Source organism: Lathyrus oleraceus, chromosome 2 (genome assembly GCF_024323335.1).
Source record: "Lathyrus oleraceus cultivar Zhongwan6 chromosome 2, CAAS_Psat_ZW6_1.0, whole genome shotgun sequence".
NCBI classification, from domain to species: Eukaryota; Viridiplantae; Streptophyta; class Magnoliopsida; order Fabales; family Fabaceae; genus Lathyrus; species Lathyrus oleraceus.
Genome location: NC_066580.1, coordinates 62,688,103 through 62,704,440, shown reverse-complemented (window position 1 = coordinate 62,704,440; position 16,338 = coordinate 62,688,103).

The following is a 16,338-nucleotide window of genomic DNA, read 5'->3' as shown; positions in this document are numbered from 1 at the left end:
CGGAGTTCCAATCTCATTCTCATCTTCTACATATGAGAACGACGACAGATGGCTCACTAACAAAGCTTTCTCTCCATCGATGATAACAAGCTTATAATTCTTCACAAACTTCAGCTTCTGATGCAGAATGGATGTAACAGCTCCCGCCTCATGTATCCATGGCCTTCCTAATAGGAATCTATAGGCCGGGTGGATATCCATTACTTGAAAAGTAATTTGGAAATCACTCGGACCTATCTTCACAGGAAGGTCCACCTCACCAATTATAGTCTTACGAGAACCGTCAAAAGCTTTAACGATCACACCACTATACCTCATCAGAGCTCCTTGATACGACAGTATGGAACGAGTTGATTTCGGGAGTACATTCAATGAAGAGCCAGTTTCAACCAATACATTTGATAGAGCATCCTCCTTGCAGTTCATCGATATGTGCAATGCTAAGTTGCGATTTCTGCCTTCCTCGGGAAGTTCTTCGTCACAAAAGCTCAAATTATTGCAGGAAGTGATGTTAGCCACAATATGATCAAACTGATCCACCGTAAAATCATGCTCTACATGTACTTGCTCCAATACCTTTTTCAATGCTTCTCTGTGCACTTTAGAGTTTATAAGCAGAGACAACACTAGAATCTTGGAGGGAGTTTGGAGTAGCTGCTCCACCATATTAAATTCACTTTTCTTGATTAAAAGGAGTACCTCATCATCATCGTTAGGCTTAAAACCTCTGGATTCACCAGAATGATATCTTGGAGCACTAACCGGATTCACCATAGGCACATCCACCTTCTTACTGACATCCTCTACATCCTTCAGGAACACATGGCCAAAAACACGACCACTGTGGGTCACCTTTGTAACATCAACAATGCTCACAACAGAACTAGTCGTAGGAAATGGAACCTCTTGACAATTCTCTAACATAGCAGCATTATACTGGTATGGAACAACTCCAACGGATGCATACGGGACAAGGCCCGCTAACAGTATCACCAACAACGAAATCGATCTGTTGACACTATTACTGTTGCTGCTGTTGAACTGAATTACTACCCTCTCTGGGGTCTTGAATACAGGAACTATAACATTTAAATCATCGCCAAAGTGAAGGGATTTGAAAATATGGATCATACCTTCATCCATCAACCTTTGGATGTCCCTCCTCACAATCACGTAACCTCGAGGATTAACACTTCAAATTGCACAACTATCATGGTCATGCTCACAATCACTCACCAAAAAGATATCCTTATGCATCCTTACCAAGGACCTTTTAATGAAACGAACATCATATATCTTGAATTCCCCGGGATAACCGTCCACCATATTAACAGAAGGATTACCATGAGCAGGTAGTGGGTTTGTTTTGACATTCGGTGCACGGTCCTCAAAGGACACCATCCCACTTTTGACCAACTTCTGGACTTCATATTTCAAGGGGTAGCAATTCTCGATATCATGACCGAGAGTTCCTTGGTGAAAGGCGCAACGGAGTTTCGGTTTATACCACCATGGAAGTGGTTTTGGAATCTGTGGAGGATTTCTTGGTTCAAGAAGGTTATTAAGAACCAAAGATGGATACAATTCAGCATAAGACATAGGAATGGGGTCAAAAGAGACCTTCTTCCTCTTAAAGTTTTGTTGTTGTTGATTATTGTTGGTATTGTTGTTGTTGTAGTTGTTTGTTCTTTGCTGTGGTTGTTGTTGAATTGGAACTGATTGATTTTTAGAAAATACTAGAATGACAAATGATACTTGATGATGATGATGACGGGGTTGTGGACTTTTTCTGACAGGAGGCCTCCTCTGCCTCCCCGCGGATACTGCATTAGTCTCGCCTTCTTTCTTTTTGGAAAACCCACTGTCGTACTTCTTGCTAGACGAAACATCCTCTTTAGACAACCGTCTCTCTCGGACACCCTCTTCTAATCTCATCCCCATGTTCACCATTTCGGTTAAGTCACTGGGGGCACTGGCAATCATCCGCTCATAGTAAAATGAGCTTAGGGTCTTGAGAAAAATATTGGTCATCTCCTTTTCTTCCAAAGGAGGGTCGATCTAAGCAGCAAGCTCTCTCCATCGCTGTGCGCAATCTTTAAACGTCTCCTTGTCCTTCTGAGACAATGACCTCAACTGGTCCCTATACGGCGCCTGTAGCACCTCAAAATTTGCACCCCTCATTCATGCATTCATTTCATTTTTTAGGACATTTAGCATTTCATATTGCATTGCATCTTGGCAGTCAGAATTGGCATCAAGTGAATCCTCTGTGCAAAAGAGCAAGTCTTTCCTTGAGATAAAGGCCACATGGTTATTCTGAAGAGCTTATATAAGCCAAGGTTCATTTTGAAGCAAATTCCCCAGGTGGTTGAGGCCCAAATTCCTCAGTACATGTCAAGGTCATCTGAGGACCAATACAATCAACTGTGCAGTCAATTGAAGGCTTTGAGGTGGGGAAATGGTTTGAGACACTTCATTCATGTCCAAAAGAGGCCTATTCATCATGTCAAACATTTATCTTGAAGGATTTGAAGCCAGATCAAAAGTTTCCAAAAATGGAAAGTGACCTGTAATTGAAAGTTCCTAAAAATGGCAAGTTTTTGGACCACATTCAACTTGACTTTCCAACATCAAATAAGCTTCAAATGATTTTTTGTTGAACATGAAAGTTGAAGATCTTTCTCTCCTCTTTTCAAAAAGTCCAAGATCATGAGCATCTGATGAATGGTTGAAAAGTTATGAGCAAAAGATCACAATGTGTACATGGAAGTTCAACATGGCATAACTTTGGCTACAAAACTCCAAATGAAGCCACTCTTTTTGCAAAATGTTTGTCATGACCAATATTTTTCAAATCCATCATTGCATTGCATGAAATAAAATCACATGATCAAGTGTCCATTCAAGTGCATTTTGGAGGGAAAGTTGGTAATTTGAAATTGGTTGATGCTACAAGCCATTTGACCATTCCATCATGTTCATAGGGTGGTTTTAAGTGAAAAAAGAAGCTTGCATGTGCACTGTTCACGTGCACATGTCCATGTAAGGGTGCATTTTCATTTTTGGTCATACACCTCATTTCTCATTAAGTTTCCATTAGCCAAGCCTAATTGTGATTAGCATGGTGATTAGTGAATCACATAAAAGGCTAATTCTAACTGTTTTGCTCAGATTACACATTCTAGATCTCAAAATCTCATTTCCCTCCAAAATTTCTCTCAATTCAAACTTCAAAATCCTTCATATAACACATGAATTTTCTTGCATATTCTGGTTTAGCATGCATGATTGAGTAGGAATCAAGCATTGGATTGAAGAAATTGGACAAGAAACGTGCACATCAAGATCATGAAGATGAAGATGGTGTTCTGAAATTTAGCAAGATTCAAGCCTTTGCAAGTGTTAATTTGTACATCAAGCTTCATATCAAGGTTGGAGGAGAAGATCAGGACATTTTTGGAGCTTGAATCCACTGTTTCCTCACACTGCATAACAGGTTGGTGAAAATTCGAATCTCATTATTTGCCAATTCATTGCCATGATCTTGTAGAGTTTTTGATGCTGATGATTCTGATATGAATATTATTGATTTTGGTTGGATATTGAGTGAGTTATGTCAATTTAAAGTTTGGATGTGAGAAATGTTTTCAATCGATTTGCTTGATTCATGGAGATTTAGGCTAAATGAGTGTTAGATCCGTGTTCCTCGTAACGAGAGTTTTCCAACGGTATATACTATGCACGTTTCTGGAAAAAAAATGATGACTACTCGCCGGCGTACCACCGGAGAAGATGACCGGAAGTACTGTTCCGGTCATCTGGTTCGTGCGTTAGGGTTTTCATGTTCACGCGCTAGCAACCTTGCCATCCTCTGTTCGATTCCGCGCCTTGACATTTTGGAATTTCGCTTGTGATCTCCCTGCCTTAGCCAAACGCAACGTTTCATTTGAAACGCGCTTGCAACCTCTTGAACACTGGTTCGATCCTTGCTTGTGTTGTTTTGAATTGTTTTATTTGTTTTACGCTAGCGCTTCATGGACCTCATGTGCCAGGGTTCGAACCTTGCCTTTTCCATGTTATTTCCAGCGCTTCTTTTGTCTGCTTGAACCTGGGTTCAACTCTTAGCCTGTGCATTTTTAATTCCAATTCACATATCATTTTCCAATTGATTTTCATTATTTTCATTATTTTCATTATTTTCATTATTTTCATTATTTTCATTATTTTCATTATTTTCATCTACTTGTAAAAACCATTAAAAATAGAAAACTTGTCCAAATTGAATGCAACTTTTTCCCACATGATTGTATGGATGTCTATTATTTTTTTCTGATGTCATTTGCCTGATTTTATTGTGGCTGGATTTTTAAATGTGTTTGTGTGATTGAACATGGTGCAAATGTGACATGTGGTACTAATTGTTTTGTAATATGCTCATGATTTGTCTAATTGCTTTGAAATTTGACATGCTCATTCATAACATGTAGCATGATTTTTGAGCTTTTGTTTGGCATTTTTAGCACATTTCATCTCTGTTTTAGACACATGAATGTATGGTGTGACAATTTGTGTCATACATTTGGATGCTGCCTTTGTTCATTTTCATTACTAGGTCATTTGATATCTTCTGGACCTAAATTTTTGCATGAGGCTTGTGTTTAACATGTTGTGTTTACATAAAAATTTTCATGATCAGTGGATTCATTTCCGTTTTAATATGGATTTTCTTATTTGTATGTCCAATTGTGATCACCATTGCTTGCCTTTGCCTTATCTTGATTAATTGTTGGCTTTGCCTTGTGATTTGAGTTTGATCCTTTTTATGACATGTTATTGTTTGATTAAATATGCTTCATGTGAAATATTAGCTTCTGTTTTGACTATTTGCTTTGCCTTTGACCCTAGTCTTGGTACTAGTGGTTTGTACTCACCTTTTGAGCTTTGTATTTCAGGTTCAAGCATCTAGATCTAGTGGTTGATGCGATCTCATTACTTGAGATGCAAATTACTTTGTCCACTAACCTTTGTTGTGTTGTAGGTCCCTTGGTGATGAACTCACTTGAGTTGTTTACACATAGGACTTGTATTGTGTACATATTGGAAGAGAACCACTGTTGAAATTCAGTTTGGTTTGTCTGAATACAATATTGACTTGTTTGACTTTTGTACAGGTACATAAGTCGCTTTTAGCTCTTGCTTGAGCTTTTCTTTGGTTGTGGTTGGTATACAACCTAGGTAATCATTCTCTAACTCCATGTAGTCTGGAAGCCCTGTCGTTTCTTTTGGCAGGCATTTGGCTGAAGTCCTCCTTAAGAGGCAATGACTGTGTTTGTTTATATTTGTGCTAAAGACCTCCTTGTCGAGGCATGTTACTTGTTAAGTCCTCCTAAGTGAAGAGGCAATTGACAGATAGAAGGGACTCGCAATCAGTCTCCTGTTAGTCTTTGAGTCGTTCATTATGCTCGCACTACGTGCTGATGCTCTTGAACCTAACCCAAGATCCTTGTGTATAGAGTCAGTCAAGTGGAGTAGGGTCCCTCATTCTGGATCCCCACGTTTTCATTGATTCAAGCTCACCCAGGCCAAGGTTAAGAGCTATGAGGTCTTATCCTCATTACCTTTCATCTGCTCACCCTGACGGTCAATGTCAGTGGTTAAGAGCTTTTCTTCATACCCTTCCAATGTTGGCTTGTTTGTCGAGGTTGATATGACCCCTTGACTAAAGCCCAACCTTGTATGAGCCGCTTGTTTGCGTATAGAGTGTGATACTTGTTCACCCGTGATTGATGTTATTTGCTGTTTGAGCTAGCTTGCTTCCTGTGCGAGTTAAGTTCTGATTAGAGACCTCAACTTAGGGATCGTTTGCATGACAACTTTTAGGCTCGAGTCTTAGTCTCCCTATTAGTCTGTTATCTCCTTAGTCTCTGGTTAGGAGAAAGTTTCTCCCCTGTTAAGGGGAACTACGTCGCCCTGATTCTCATACCAGGAGATTGAGCGAGATCTCTCCGGGCACTCTTTTCCTTTTTTGTGAGTGTGTATTTGTCACCCCTTTCCTTCTTCCTTTTGTTTGTTTGTTAGGAGTCGGATGTAAGACCAGCCATTGGCATTCCGTTTCCTGTTTCAGTTTGTTTGTTAGGAGTTGGATGTAAGCCCATTTAGTGGCATTCTGTTTCCTGATTGTTTGTGTTGTTTGGAGTCAGATGTAAGACCATTGATTGGCATTCCGTTTCCTGTTGTGTGTTTGCTTTGACGTCTCAGCGTCTCTTTCAGTGTTTTGTTTCGGCGTGCGTTAGCCGAGCTACGAGTGCTCTAATTCTTACTCTGGTTAGAGAAGATACGTATGCATAGGATGCGATGTCCTAGAGAGCATGTTTCCCATCTCCCCGAACTACGTCGACTCTGATGTTTGTTTCTGACAAACTACGTAGGCTCAGGATGCGACATCCTGCCGAGTCCCCTTCTTCCGTCTTTCACCTGTTTTGCCATTCTAGTTTGGTGCAGATTCTTTGAGCAGTTTATTAGCAACCTTTTCTATTCTTTTGAGCGTGGATCTCGTCGAGTACGACGGACGTGAGGGGGTGCTAATACCTTCCCCTTGCGTAACCGACTCCCGTACCTTGCAATCTCTGGTCGTAAGACCATTCCTTTCCCTTTCTTAGGTTTACTTCGAGTGTTTCCTTTCCCTCCTTTGGGATAAATAACGCACGGTGGCGGCTCTGTGTCTTTTCCCACCGGTTGTTTTTCGCGTATGCGACAACGCCATATCCACATTATATTTGTACTGCTTTACAAATGCTTCACCCAAATCATTGAATGTACGAACACTCGCACTATCCAAACCAATGTACCACCTCAGAGCAGCACCAGTCATGTTGTATTGGAAATAATGGATCAATAACTGATCATTATCAATTTGCGTCGATATCTTTCTAGCATACATGACGAGATGGTTGAGCGGACAAGTATTCCCCTTATACTTTTCAAAGTCAGCGACTTTGAACTTCATCAGCATTTTAACATTGGGAACCAAGAAAAGTTCCACATCACTCTTATCGAATAAATCTTTTCCCCTCTGTCGCATTACGCGAAAAACCGGCGGGAAAACGAAACAACAGAGCCGCCACTGTGCGTTATTTATCCCAAAGGAGGGAAAGGAAACGCTCGAAGTAAACCTGGAAAAGACATGGTCTCGCGACCAGAGAGAGATGGGATCGGGAGTCGGTTATGCGAAGGGAAGGTATTAGCACCCCTACGTATCCGTCATACTCGACGGGATCCACGCACAAAAGAAAGGATAAGGTTGCTGAAAACTGCTCAAACACCACACACTGGCTGGAAGGAAACACAGGAAAACAAGAGAAACTAACTCGACAGGATGTCGCATCCTGGGCCTACGTAGTCTGTCAAGCACAGACATCAGAGTCGACGTAGTTCGGGACAGGGGGAACGTGCTCGCTAGGATGTCGCATCCTATGCATACGTATCTTCTTTAACCAGAGAAGAATCAGAGCACTCGTAGCTCGGCTAACGCACGCCAAACTAAACACAAACAGGAAACCGACTTCCAATCGTTGGACTTATGTCAGACTCCACCCAAACAGGAAAACCTGGAAACCGAATGCCAATCGCTGGACTTACATCAGACTCCGCACCAACAAACACACACTAGAAACCAAATGCCAATCGCTGGACTTACATCAGACTCCAAGCACACGACAAACAAACACACACAGGAAACCGACTGCCAATCGCTGGACTTATGTCAGACTCCAAACACACACAAAGGGTTTAAAAACAAAAGGTTGCCCGGAGAGATCAGCTCATCTCCTGCCTACGTACCTCATCTGGCATGAGGATCAGGGCGACGTAGTTCCCCTACGCAAGGAAAAAGGACTAGCCTAACCAGAAACAAAGGGAGACACAAACTACTAGGGAGACTACGACTCGAGGCTAGAAGTTGTCATGCATACGATCCCTAAGTTAAGGTTTCTATCTAACTTGTATAGGAAGCAAGCTATCCTAAACAGCACAAGCCAATACATACAAGCACAAAAAGCAAGCACACACACTATATGCAAACAATTGGGCTCATACAAGGTTAGGCTGTGAAACACAAGCCAACTGGAATCGGGTGTAGTTAGCTCTTAACCCTAACATTGAGAGTTAGGGTGAAGCAGATGAAATAGGAAGTGAGGGTAAGACCTCACAGCTCTTATCCCTAGCCTGGGAGAGCTTCAGACAAATGAAAGTGTGGGAGTTCAGAAAGTAGGAACTCTTCTCCACATATGACTGACGCAACAAAGATCTTGGGCTATTATCCACAATGCATCAACACAAGGTGTGTGAGCAAAGTGAATGACACAACTGAATAGCAGGGGATGGATTGCACATCCCTTTTATCTGCCAATTGCCTCATAAGAGGACTTTCCCTGCTTGGCACAAAGACTAAACAAACACAAGCATTGCCTCTTAAGGAGGGCTTCAAACAGGTGCCTGCCCACATAACAGGACAGGTCTTCCAGACTACATGAAGTCAGAGAGTTATACCTCAGTGGTTAAGCAACCAAGCAAAGCAAAAGCAAGTTCAAAAGAACTCAAAGCAACTTAGGTACCTGTGAAAAATCTAACCCAATCAGTATACAGTTCAAATAAACAGACAGACAACAGTCATCAAGCAATAGTACACAGACAGGCAAAGCATTAGGCCACAATGAGCAAAGCACAAGCCAATAGGAAACTTGTTCTCAAAGCCTACAAAACAACTCAATATTAGCCAACATCAATCAACTAATCAACTCAAATGAGTGAACCAATCCAACCATGGCAATGTGCCTTTGAACCTGAAATCCACAATCCAAACAGTGAGTCCAAACCACTAGGTCAAAGCCTAGGGTCAAAAGAGGGTTAAACATTCAAAACAGAACATGAAATTTAACATGAATCAACTTCAATCACATCTTGACACATTACAAAAGGTCTCATATCAATATCATTAACCAAAAGCATTTCATGATCAATTGAAGTTCAAGGCAATTTTAAAGCTCAAATGTGACCAACCAGAATGAAAAATCTCCATTAAATCAGAAATGATTCAAATAATTCCAACAAAATTCATGAGCAATCACAACATCTATAACATGCATCACACAAAAAATCAGGAGCATAGGATATCATTTGGCATGGCAAACACATCATTTAAGTTGAACATCACAAGGTGTGACACAAATTGTCACACCAAATTAGCATGATCACAAAACACAAATGACAATTGATAAAAATACCAAATCAACACCAAAATGTCAAGCAATGTGTCTAGTTATAGCATGCAAAATTTCACATTCATTGGATTAAAGACCAACATTTCACAACATGATAACCAAGGAAAGGTCAGGTATGGACACATGTTCAAACTCCTTAGACAAAATATTTTCCAGGCCAGGCACAACTTGCATTTTGATAATCATAAAAACCTACATGCGCGCCAATCCTCAAAACGACCTCGTTTAACCCTAAAACCCTAAAACGCGCGCTGCATAGATTCAAAAATCCGCAGGTAATACGCATGCGTTCCGCAGGAAACCTCATGCGTTTCGTGGCAAATTTCGCAAGAAAATCTCCAGCAAAACTAGAAAATGAAGATCATGAAGATCTTCATCCAAAATTTTCCAGAAAAAATCCAAAACATCCAGAAATAAAAAATGAGCACATCAATCAACTCATTAGACATCATACATCAAGAATCCACAAATCATTCATGCAAAAACATCACAAAATGCTTGGATCGAAGGAATGAAAATTTATCATCAAAACTTGAATCACATGTAACTAACTCAAATCAGCACCAAATTACTCCATTCAAAGCTCAGATTTATCACCATTAAAAGATCTTCACAACTAGCACAATGGATTGGAAAATTAAAGAGGTCAAAAAACCAACCTCTTGATGAACAGAAATGAAATCACGTGTTTCCAAGGTTCTTGATGCTCCAATTCTTCTCCAATATGCTTCTTGAGATGAATGATGATGAAATGGAAGTTCAAATGCTCATGAATTCAACTGAATCTCCAACTGCCATGAATGCTTCACTCTATGAATATGAACAATACAGCCACGATTTCTTCTGAATTTTGGTCCAAATGTGTTCAACAATACCTCATGATGATGAATTAAGCAAGAGAAAATGTTTATGTTTGAAGAATTTTTGGAAAAAAGTGAGAGAAAAATTTGGAGAATTTGTGAAATCTAGATCTAGAATTGATGATTCTGAGCAAAACAGTTATGATTAAGCATATATACCCCATGCTAATCATGTTTAAGAAAGGTTTAGGGCAAATGCAAATGTGATTAGTGAGCTTTGTGGTGTAAGTGCAAAAATGATATTTTCTCTCCATGCACCTCCATGCACGTGAACAGTGCATGCTCTTGGTCCAAAATGTCAAAAAATGAGTTCATGCACACATTTGAATTGATTTGGTATGCACATGTTCAACCAAAATGAAGTTATGCAATTTCTTCCCAAAATCTTCATGAATGAACCAATGCCATGCAAATGAGATTTCATGTCAAATGATGGTATGCTTGGAAAATACATGTTATAAGGATCAATATGCAAAACGAACCACTCAAATTGGAGTTTTGGTTTGAAAGTTATGCTCATTTGAAGTTTAAACCACACTTTTCCATGATTGAACCATATCTCCTCAACCACACTTGAGAAGTTCATGATCTTGGACTTTTTGGAAATGGGAGAGAAAGATCTTCAACTTTCATGTTGGACAAAATTTCATTTGAAGCTTTCTTGATGATGTAATCTTGAGTTGAAGTTGGTCCAAAACCTTTCCATTTTTGGAAAGTTCAAATTACAGGTCACTTGCTATTTTTGGAAAGTTTTGATCTGACCTCAAATTCTTCAATGTTGATGTTTGAAATGTCAAATGAGACTTGTTTACACATGAATGAGGCATCACTGATCATCTCCCACCTCCAAATCCATAGTTAACTTGACAGTTGACTTTTGTTGACTTTCATAGGCCTCAGATGATTTGTACATGGACTAATGAGTTCTAAGCCTTTAATACTTGGCCAAATCACTTTAAAAATGTTCCTTGAATCATGTGAACTCATTGTACCATCCCTAGGGCTTTGATCTCATGGAGAATGCTCTTGTTGCCTTGCACAGTTGAATCTCCTGACCAGTCTTGACTAATGACATGTAATGGACTATGCAATGACAATGCAATGTTAATGACCTAAAATGAAAATGTATATACAAATGGGAGGTGCAAATTTGAGGTGCTACAGCTGCCCCTATTCAATCAACTGGGAACCTGAACGGAAGAGAGCAACGACTGTCAGACATTCAAGGTAAACAGGGATTGAATACCAAAGAACCGTAGAAATTTGCACTCTGCGGGATATGAACAGGATGCTTGCAACAGTAACCAGACAAGACTTTTGCCGACGACTCTACTGGGGATTTTGATTTTTATCAAAGGAAAGATACAGCCAGACGTCAACGGACGAATGGGAAAAACTCAACGTTTATCGACACCAACGGAGAGGTGACCAAACATTAACGAATGACTGGGAAAGACTCGACTAGACGTCAACGGACGAACGGGAGAAGCTCGACGTTTATCGACACCAACGGAGAGGTGACCAAACATTAACGAATGGCTGGGAATACTCGACCAGACGTCAACGGACGAAAGGGAGAAGCTCGACGTTTATCGACACCAACAGAGAGGTGAACACTTCACTGGGGAAGGAAAACAAATACTTGCAACCGGAAACCCGACAGGACGTTTACCGACGACTCTACTGGGGAGTTCTGGCGGGGGAACAACCAGACATTTACCGATGACTGGGATGAGACTCGATGTTTACCAACATCGAAAGATGATGTTTATCGACACCAAAGAAAGACGACCAGACATTTACCGATGACTGGGGAATCGAGATACAACCAGACGTCAACGGACGAATGGGAAAAACTCAACGTTTATCGACACCAGCGGAGAGGTGAATCTACTAGGGAAAAAGCCAATACAATCAAACGCCAAAGGACGATTGGGAAAAACTCAATGTTTATCGACACCAACGGGGAGGTGAACAACCATTAAAGAATGACCTGTGGGGAGGACACAACTAGACGTCAACGGACGAATAGGAAAAACTCAACGTTTATCGGCACCAACGGAGAGGTGAACACTTCACTAGGGAAGGAGAAAATGTTACAAACATAGGACGATGATGTTTACCGACATCAAAAAGAAGCGACCAGACATTTACCGATGATTGGTGTGGGACTCGATGTTTACCGTCACCGAAACAATGGTGTTTACCGACACCAAGGAAAGACACACACGGGTGTAAACATGACACTTACCGGTAGCACAAGAATGACATCTTCAACACGTCAAGGCAAGGCTAAACACTTGCTGGGGATCTCACTGGGGAGAATCAAGCTTTCCTTTCACGAGCGAGTGAGGAAATAAACCTCTCTGGGGAGTTATCAATCCTGACTGCTGTCAGGAGTAACTGTAGCAAACGTGCCGTACAGGTGTTGAACAACGATCCGCCTCTGCTGGGGATATGGTCTGATTAGGTTTAACACATGAATGCATATGTTTGAATTTTTCTATGGCGTAATGCTCCATATTGAATGGAAATGCTACGCAATTTGAGGATGCAATGATCACTACATGCAAAAATGCAAAGGATGAACTCCTGCTAGGGAAAAAACAGATTAGATTCTCCAACTCTGTGGGGATACTCTGTCTGAGGAATGCTCTGCGGGGAGTGGCACCAACTTCTCACTCATGCTGGAGAATAGCATTGCTGCTGGGGAAAGAATAGATCCCACCGGGGACAAACTTCACCGGAACTAATCCACTCGAGGACTCCGCTAGGGAAACAACCAAAGGCGACTTACTGGGGAGAGCTTCCAATCCACAGGTAGGATAAACTCTGCTAGAGATAATCTTCACCGAACTTGATCCACTCGGGGAACTTGCTGGGGAAAACCATCAACACAAACCCTCTGCCAGGGAGATCCACTAGGGGAAAACATTCCACATCCTGGTGGGGAAAGGCATAACCCTGTTGGGGAAAGGCATAACCCTGTTGGGGAAAGGTATAACCCTGTTGGGGAAAGGCATAACCCTGTTGGGGAAATAATTCCACAGACGTCTCTGCAGGGGATAAAAATAGTTCTGATAGCCTTCAGACTTGCTTGGGGAGACAGTCACTTCCAAGCCTGATGGGGAATCATCCTCAATCCGACTGAGGAATTCCTAATTTTGACTACGCTGGGGAGACAAGTCTCGAACTTGCTTCAACTGCTGGGGAAATCCCCATCCCACACCATTGGACAATGCTAACAATATCCCTGAACAAACCGTGGCTTATCTGCTTCAGCCAGGAACCAAAGGATGATAACCTGCAAACAGCACAAACATGCCCCAGGGGATTGCATGGACAAGATACACTCAAGTGTACCCAACATTCAAAATGATTTTCCAATGTTTTATCTTTCTGCACGTTACTGCCTAGCCTCTATGTTTTCATATGCAATGTTTATCAAAAATTCGGACGTTTTTTGCAAACAAAACAAAAAAATAAAAACAAGAGAGCAATTTATCTGAATAACGACTTTTATTGATTGAAAATGGGCCTGAAAAGGCGAATACATCGGGAAGCAATTCCTAGAAAGAGGTAATTGCGCACAAAAGGAAAAATAAACTATCCTAATGGCAACGTGAATACGGCATCCACTATTTCCCAATTCTGTTATGACTCACAGATCATCAAATTCTTCCCAAATTCCTTGCTTTCTGAGAATAATGACTGGACCGATCACATCTTTCGAGATGGTAGACGATGAAACGCGATGAAATACAGATAACTCAGACTGTAGTCTTCGCTTTAATCCCTCTTTTGCCTGGATCGCCCTTTCGGGTTTTCAATCCACCAGGATACCCATTTTTGCCTAAGCCGCCCTTGAGGGTTTTCGACATACCGGGTGTACATATTCTTTTCATTCTTTATCCCTAACTTTTGCCCGAACCTTTTCTCTGTTTTTTTTGGTTCGCCGGGATGCCCTTTTTTGCCTGGACTCTTTTATTCTTTTCGTCCAACGGGTCAATTTATGCGAAGTATTTTTTGACTACATCTGAGTTAACAGGGGACATAAAATCTTCACCATCCATAGTTGTAAGCATCAAGGCTCCACCATAGAAAACCTTCTTGACAACGTATGAACCTTCGTAATTAGGAGTCCACTTGCCCCTTTTATCTGTACCGGGAGGAAGGATCCTCTTCAAGACTAAATCACCAGTCTGATAGCTTCGAGGACGCACTTTCTGATCAAAGGCTCTCTTCATCCTTCTCTGATACAACTACCCATGGCACACAGCTGCTAACCGTTTCTCTTCGATAAGGCTCAACTCATTAAACCTTGTTCGAATCCACTCGGCTTCGTCAAGCTTAACATCCAACAAAACTCTCAGAGAAGGGATCTCCACTTCAACAGGTAGGACTGCTTCCATACCATATACAAGGGAGTACAGGGTTGCCCCGGTCGACGTACATACTGAGGTACGGTACCCATGCAAAGCGAAAGGCAGCATCTCATGCCAATCCTTGTACGTCACGACCATCTTCTGCACAATCTTCTTAATATTCTTGTTTGCCGCCTCTGCAGCACCATTCATCTTCGGTCTGTAAGGAGAAGAATTATGATGTTCAATCTTGAAATCTCTGCAAAGCTCTTTCATCATCTTGTTATTAAGATTCGAACCATTATCAGTGATGATTCTCTCAGGAACCTCATAACGACAGATGATTTCCTTCTTGATAAACCGAGCAACCACTTGCTTGGTAACATTGGCATAGGAAGCTGCTTCCACCCACTTGGTGAAGTAGTCAATCGCAACCAGGATGAAGCGGTGTCCATTAGAAGCAGTAGGCTCAATCTTCCCAATCATATCAATGCCCCACATCGCGAATGGCCAAGGCGAATTCATGACATTCAGAGGGCTTGGTGGTACATGCACCTTATCAGCATAGATCTGGCATTTATGGCACTTCCGAGCGTATTTGAAACAATCGGATTCCATAGTCATCCAATAATAACCGGCTCTCAACAATTTCTTGGACATTGCATGACCACCAGCATGGGTACCAAAAGATTCTTCATGCACTTCTTGCATCAACATGTCTGCTTCGTGTCTATCCACGCATCTGAGCAGAACCATGTCAAAGTTCCTTTTGTACAGCACATCATCCTGATTCAAATAAAAGCTTCCAGCTAGCCTTCTCAGGGTTTTCTTGTCATTCTTCGATGCTTCTTCAGGATACTCCTGGCTCTTAAGGAAGTTCTTGATATCATAGTACCACGGCTTCTCATCAACAACAGACTCAGCTGCAAACACATACGCAGGCCTCTCGAGTTGATTCACCGCAACATGTGGCACATGATTCCACCAATGAACTTTGATCATAGAAGACAAAGTAGCCAAGGCATCAACCATCTGATTCTCATTCCGGGGGACATGGCACAGCTTCACTTTCTTGAAGAACGTCCGTATTCTTCTGGTGTAATCTCTGTAAGGAATCAAATGCGGTTGGTTGGTATTCCAATCTCCATTGACCTGGTTGAGCACTAGAGCGGAATCTCCATAAATGTCAAGCGTTTTGATCCTTAGATCGATGGCTTCTTCGATCCCCATGATGCAAGCCTCATACTCAGCCTCGTTGTTGGTGACGTCAAAAGTCAGTCTGGCAGAAAAAGGTATATGAGCACCTTTTGGATTAATGAGCACTGCCCCAACACCGTTACCATTCACATTCACAGCCCCATCAAACATCAATGTCCACTTGTCATCAGGATCCGGTCCTTCCTCGACAAGAGGCTCTTCACAATCTTTCATCTTAAGATACATGATGTCTTCATCAGGGAATTCAAACATCATCGGCTGATAATCATCAATTGGCTGCTCGGCAAGGTAGTCTGACAGAATACTACCTTTGATGGCCTTCTGCGACGTGTACTGGATATCATATTCTGTTAAAATCATCTGCCAACAGGCAACACGTCCGGTGAGAGCCGGCTTCTCAAAGATGTACTTCACTGGATCCATCTTAGAAATCAACAAAATGGTATGGTTCAACATATACTGCCTCAGTCGGTGAGCAGCCCAGGCCAAAGCACAACAAGTTTTCTCAAGCTATGAATATTTGATTTCACAGTCGATAAACTTTTTGCTAAGGTAGTATATGGCATGCTCTTTTCGACCAGACTCGTCATGTTGTCCCAATACACACCCCATCGAGTT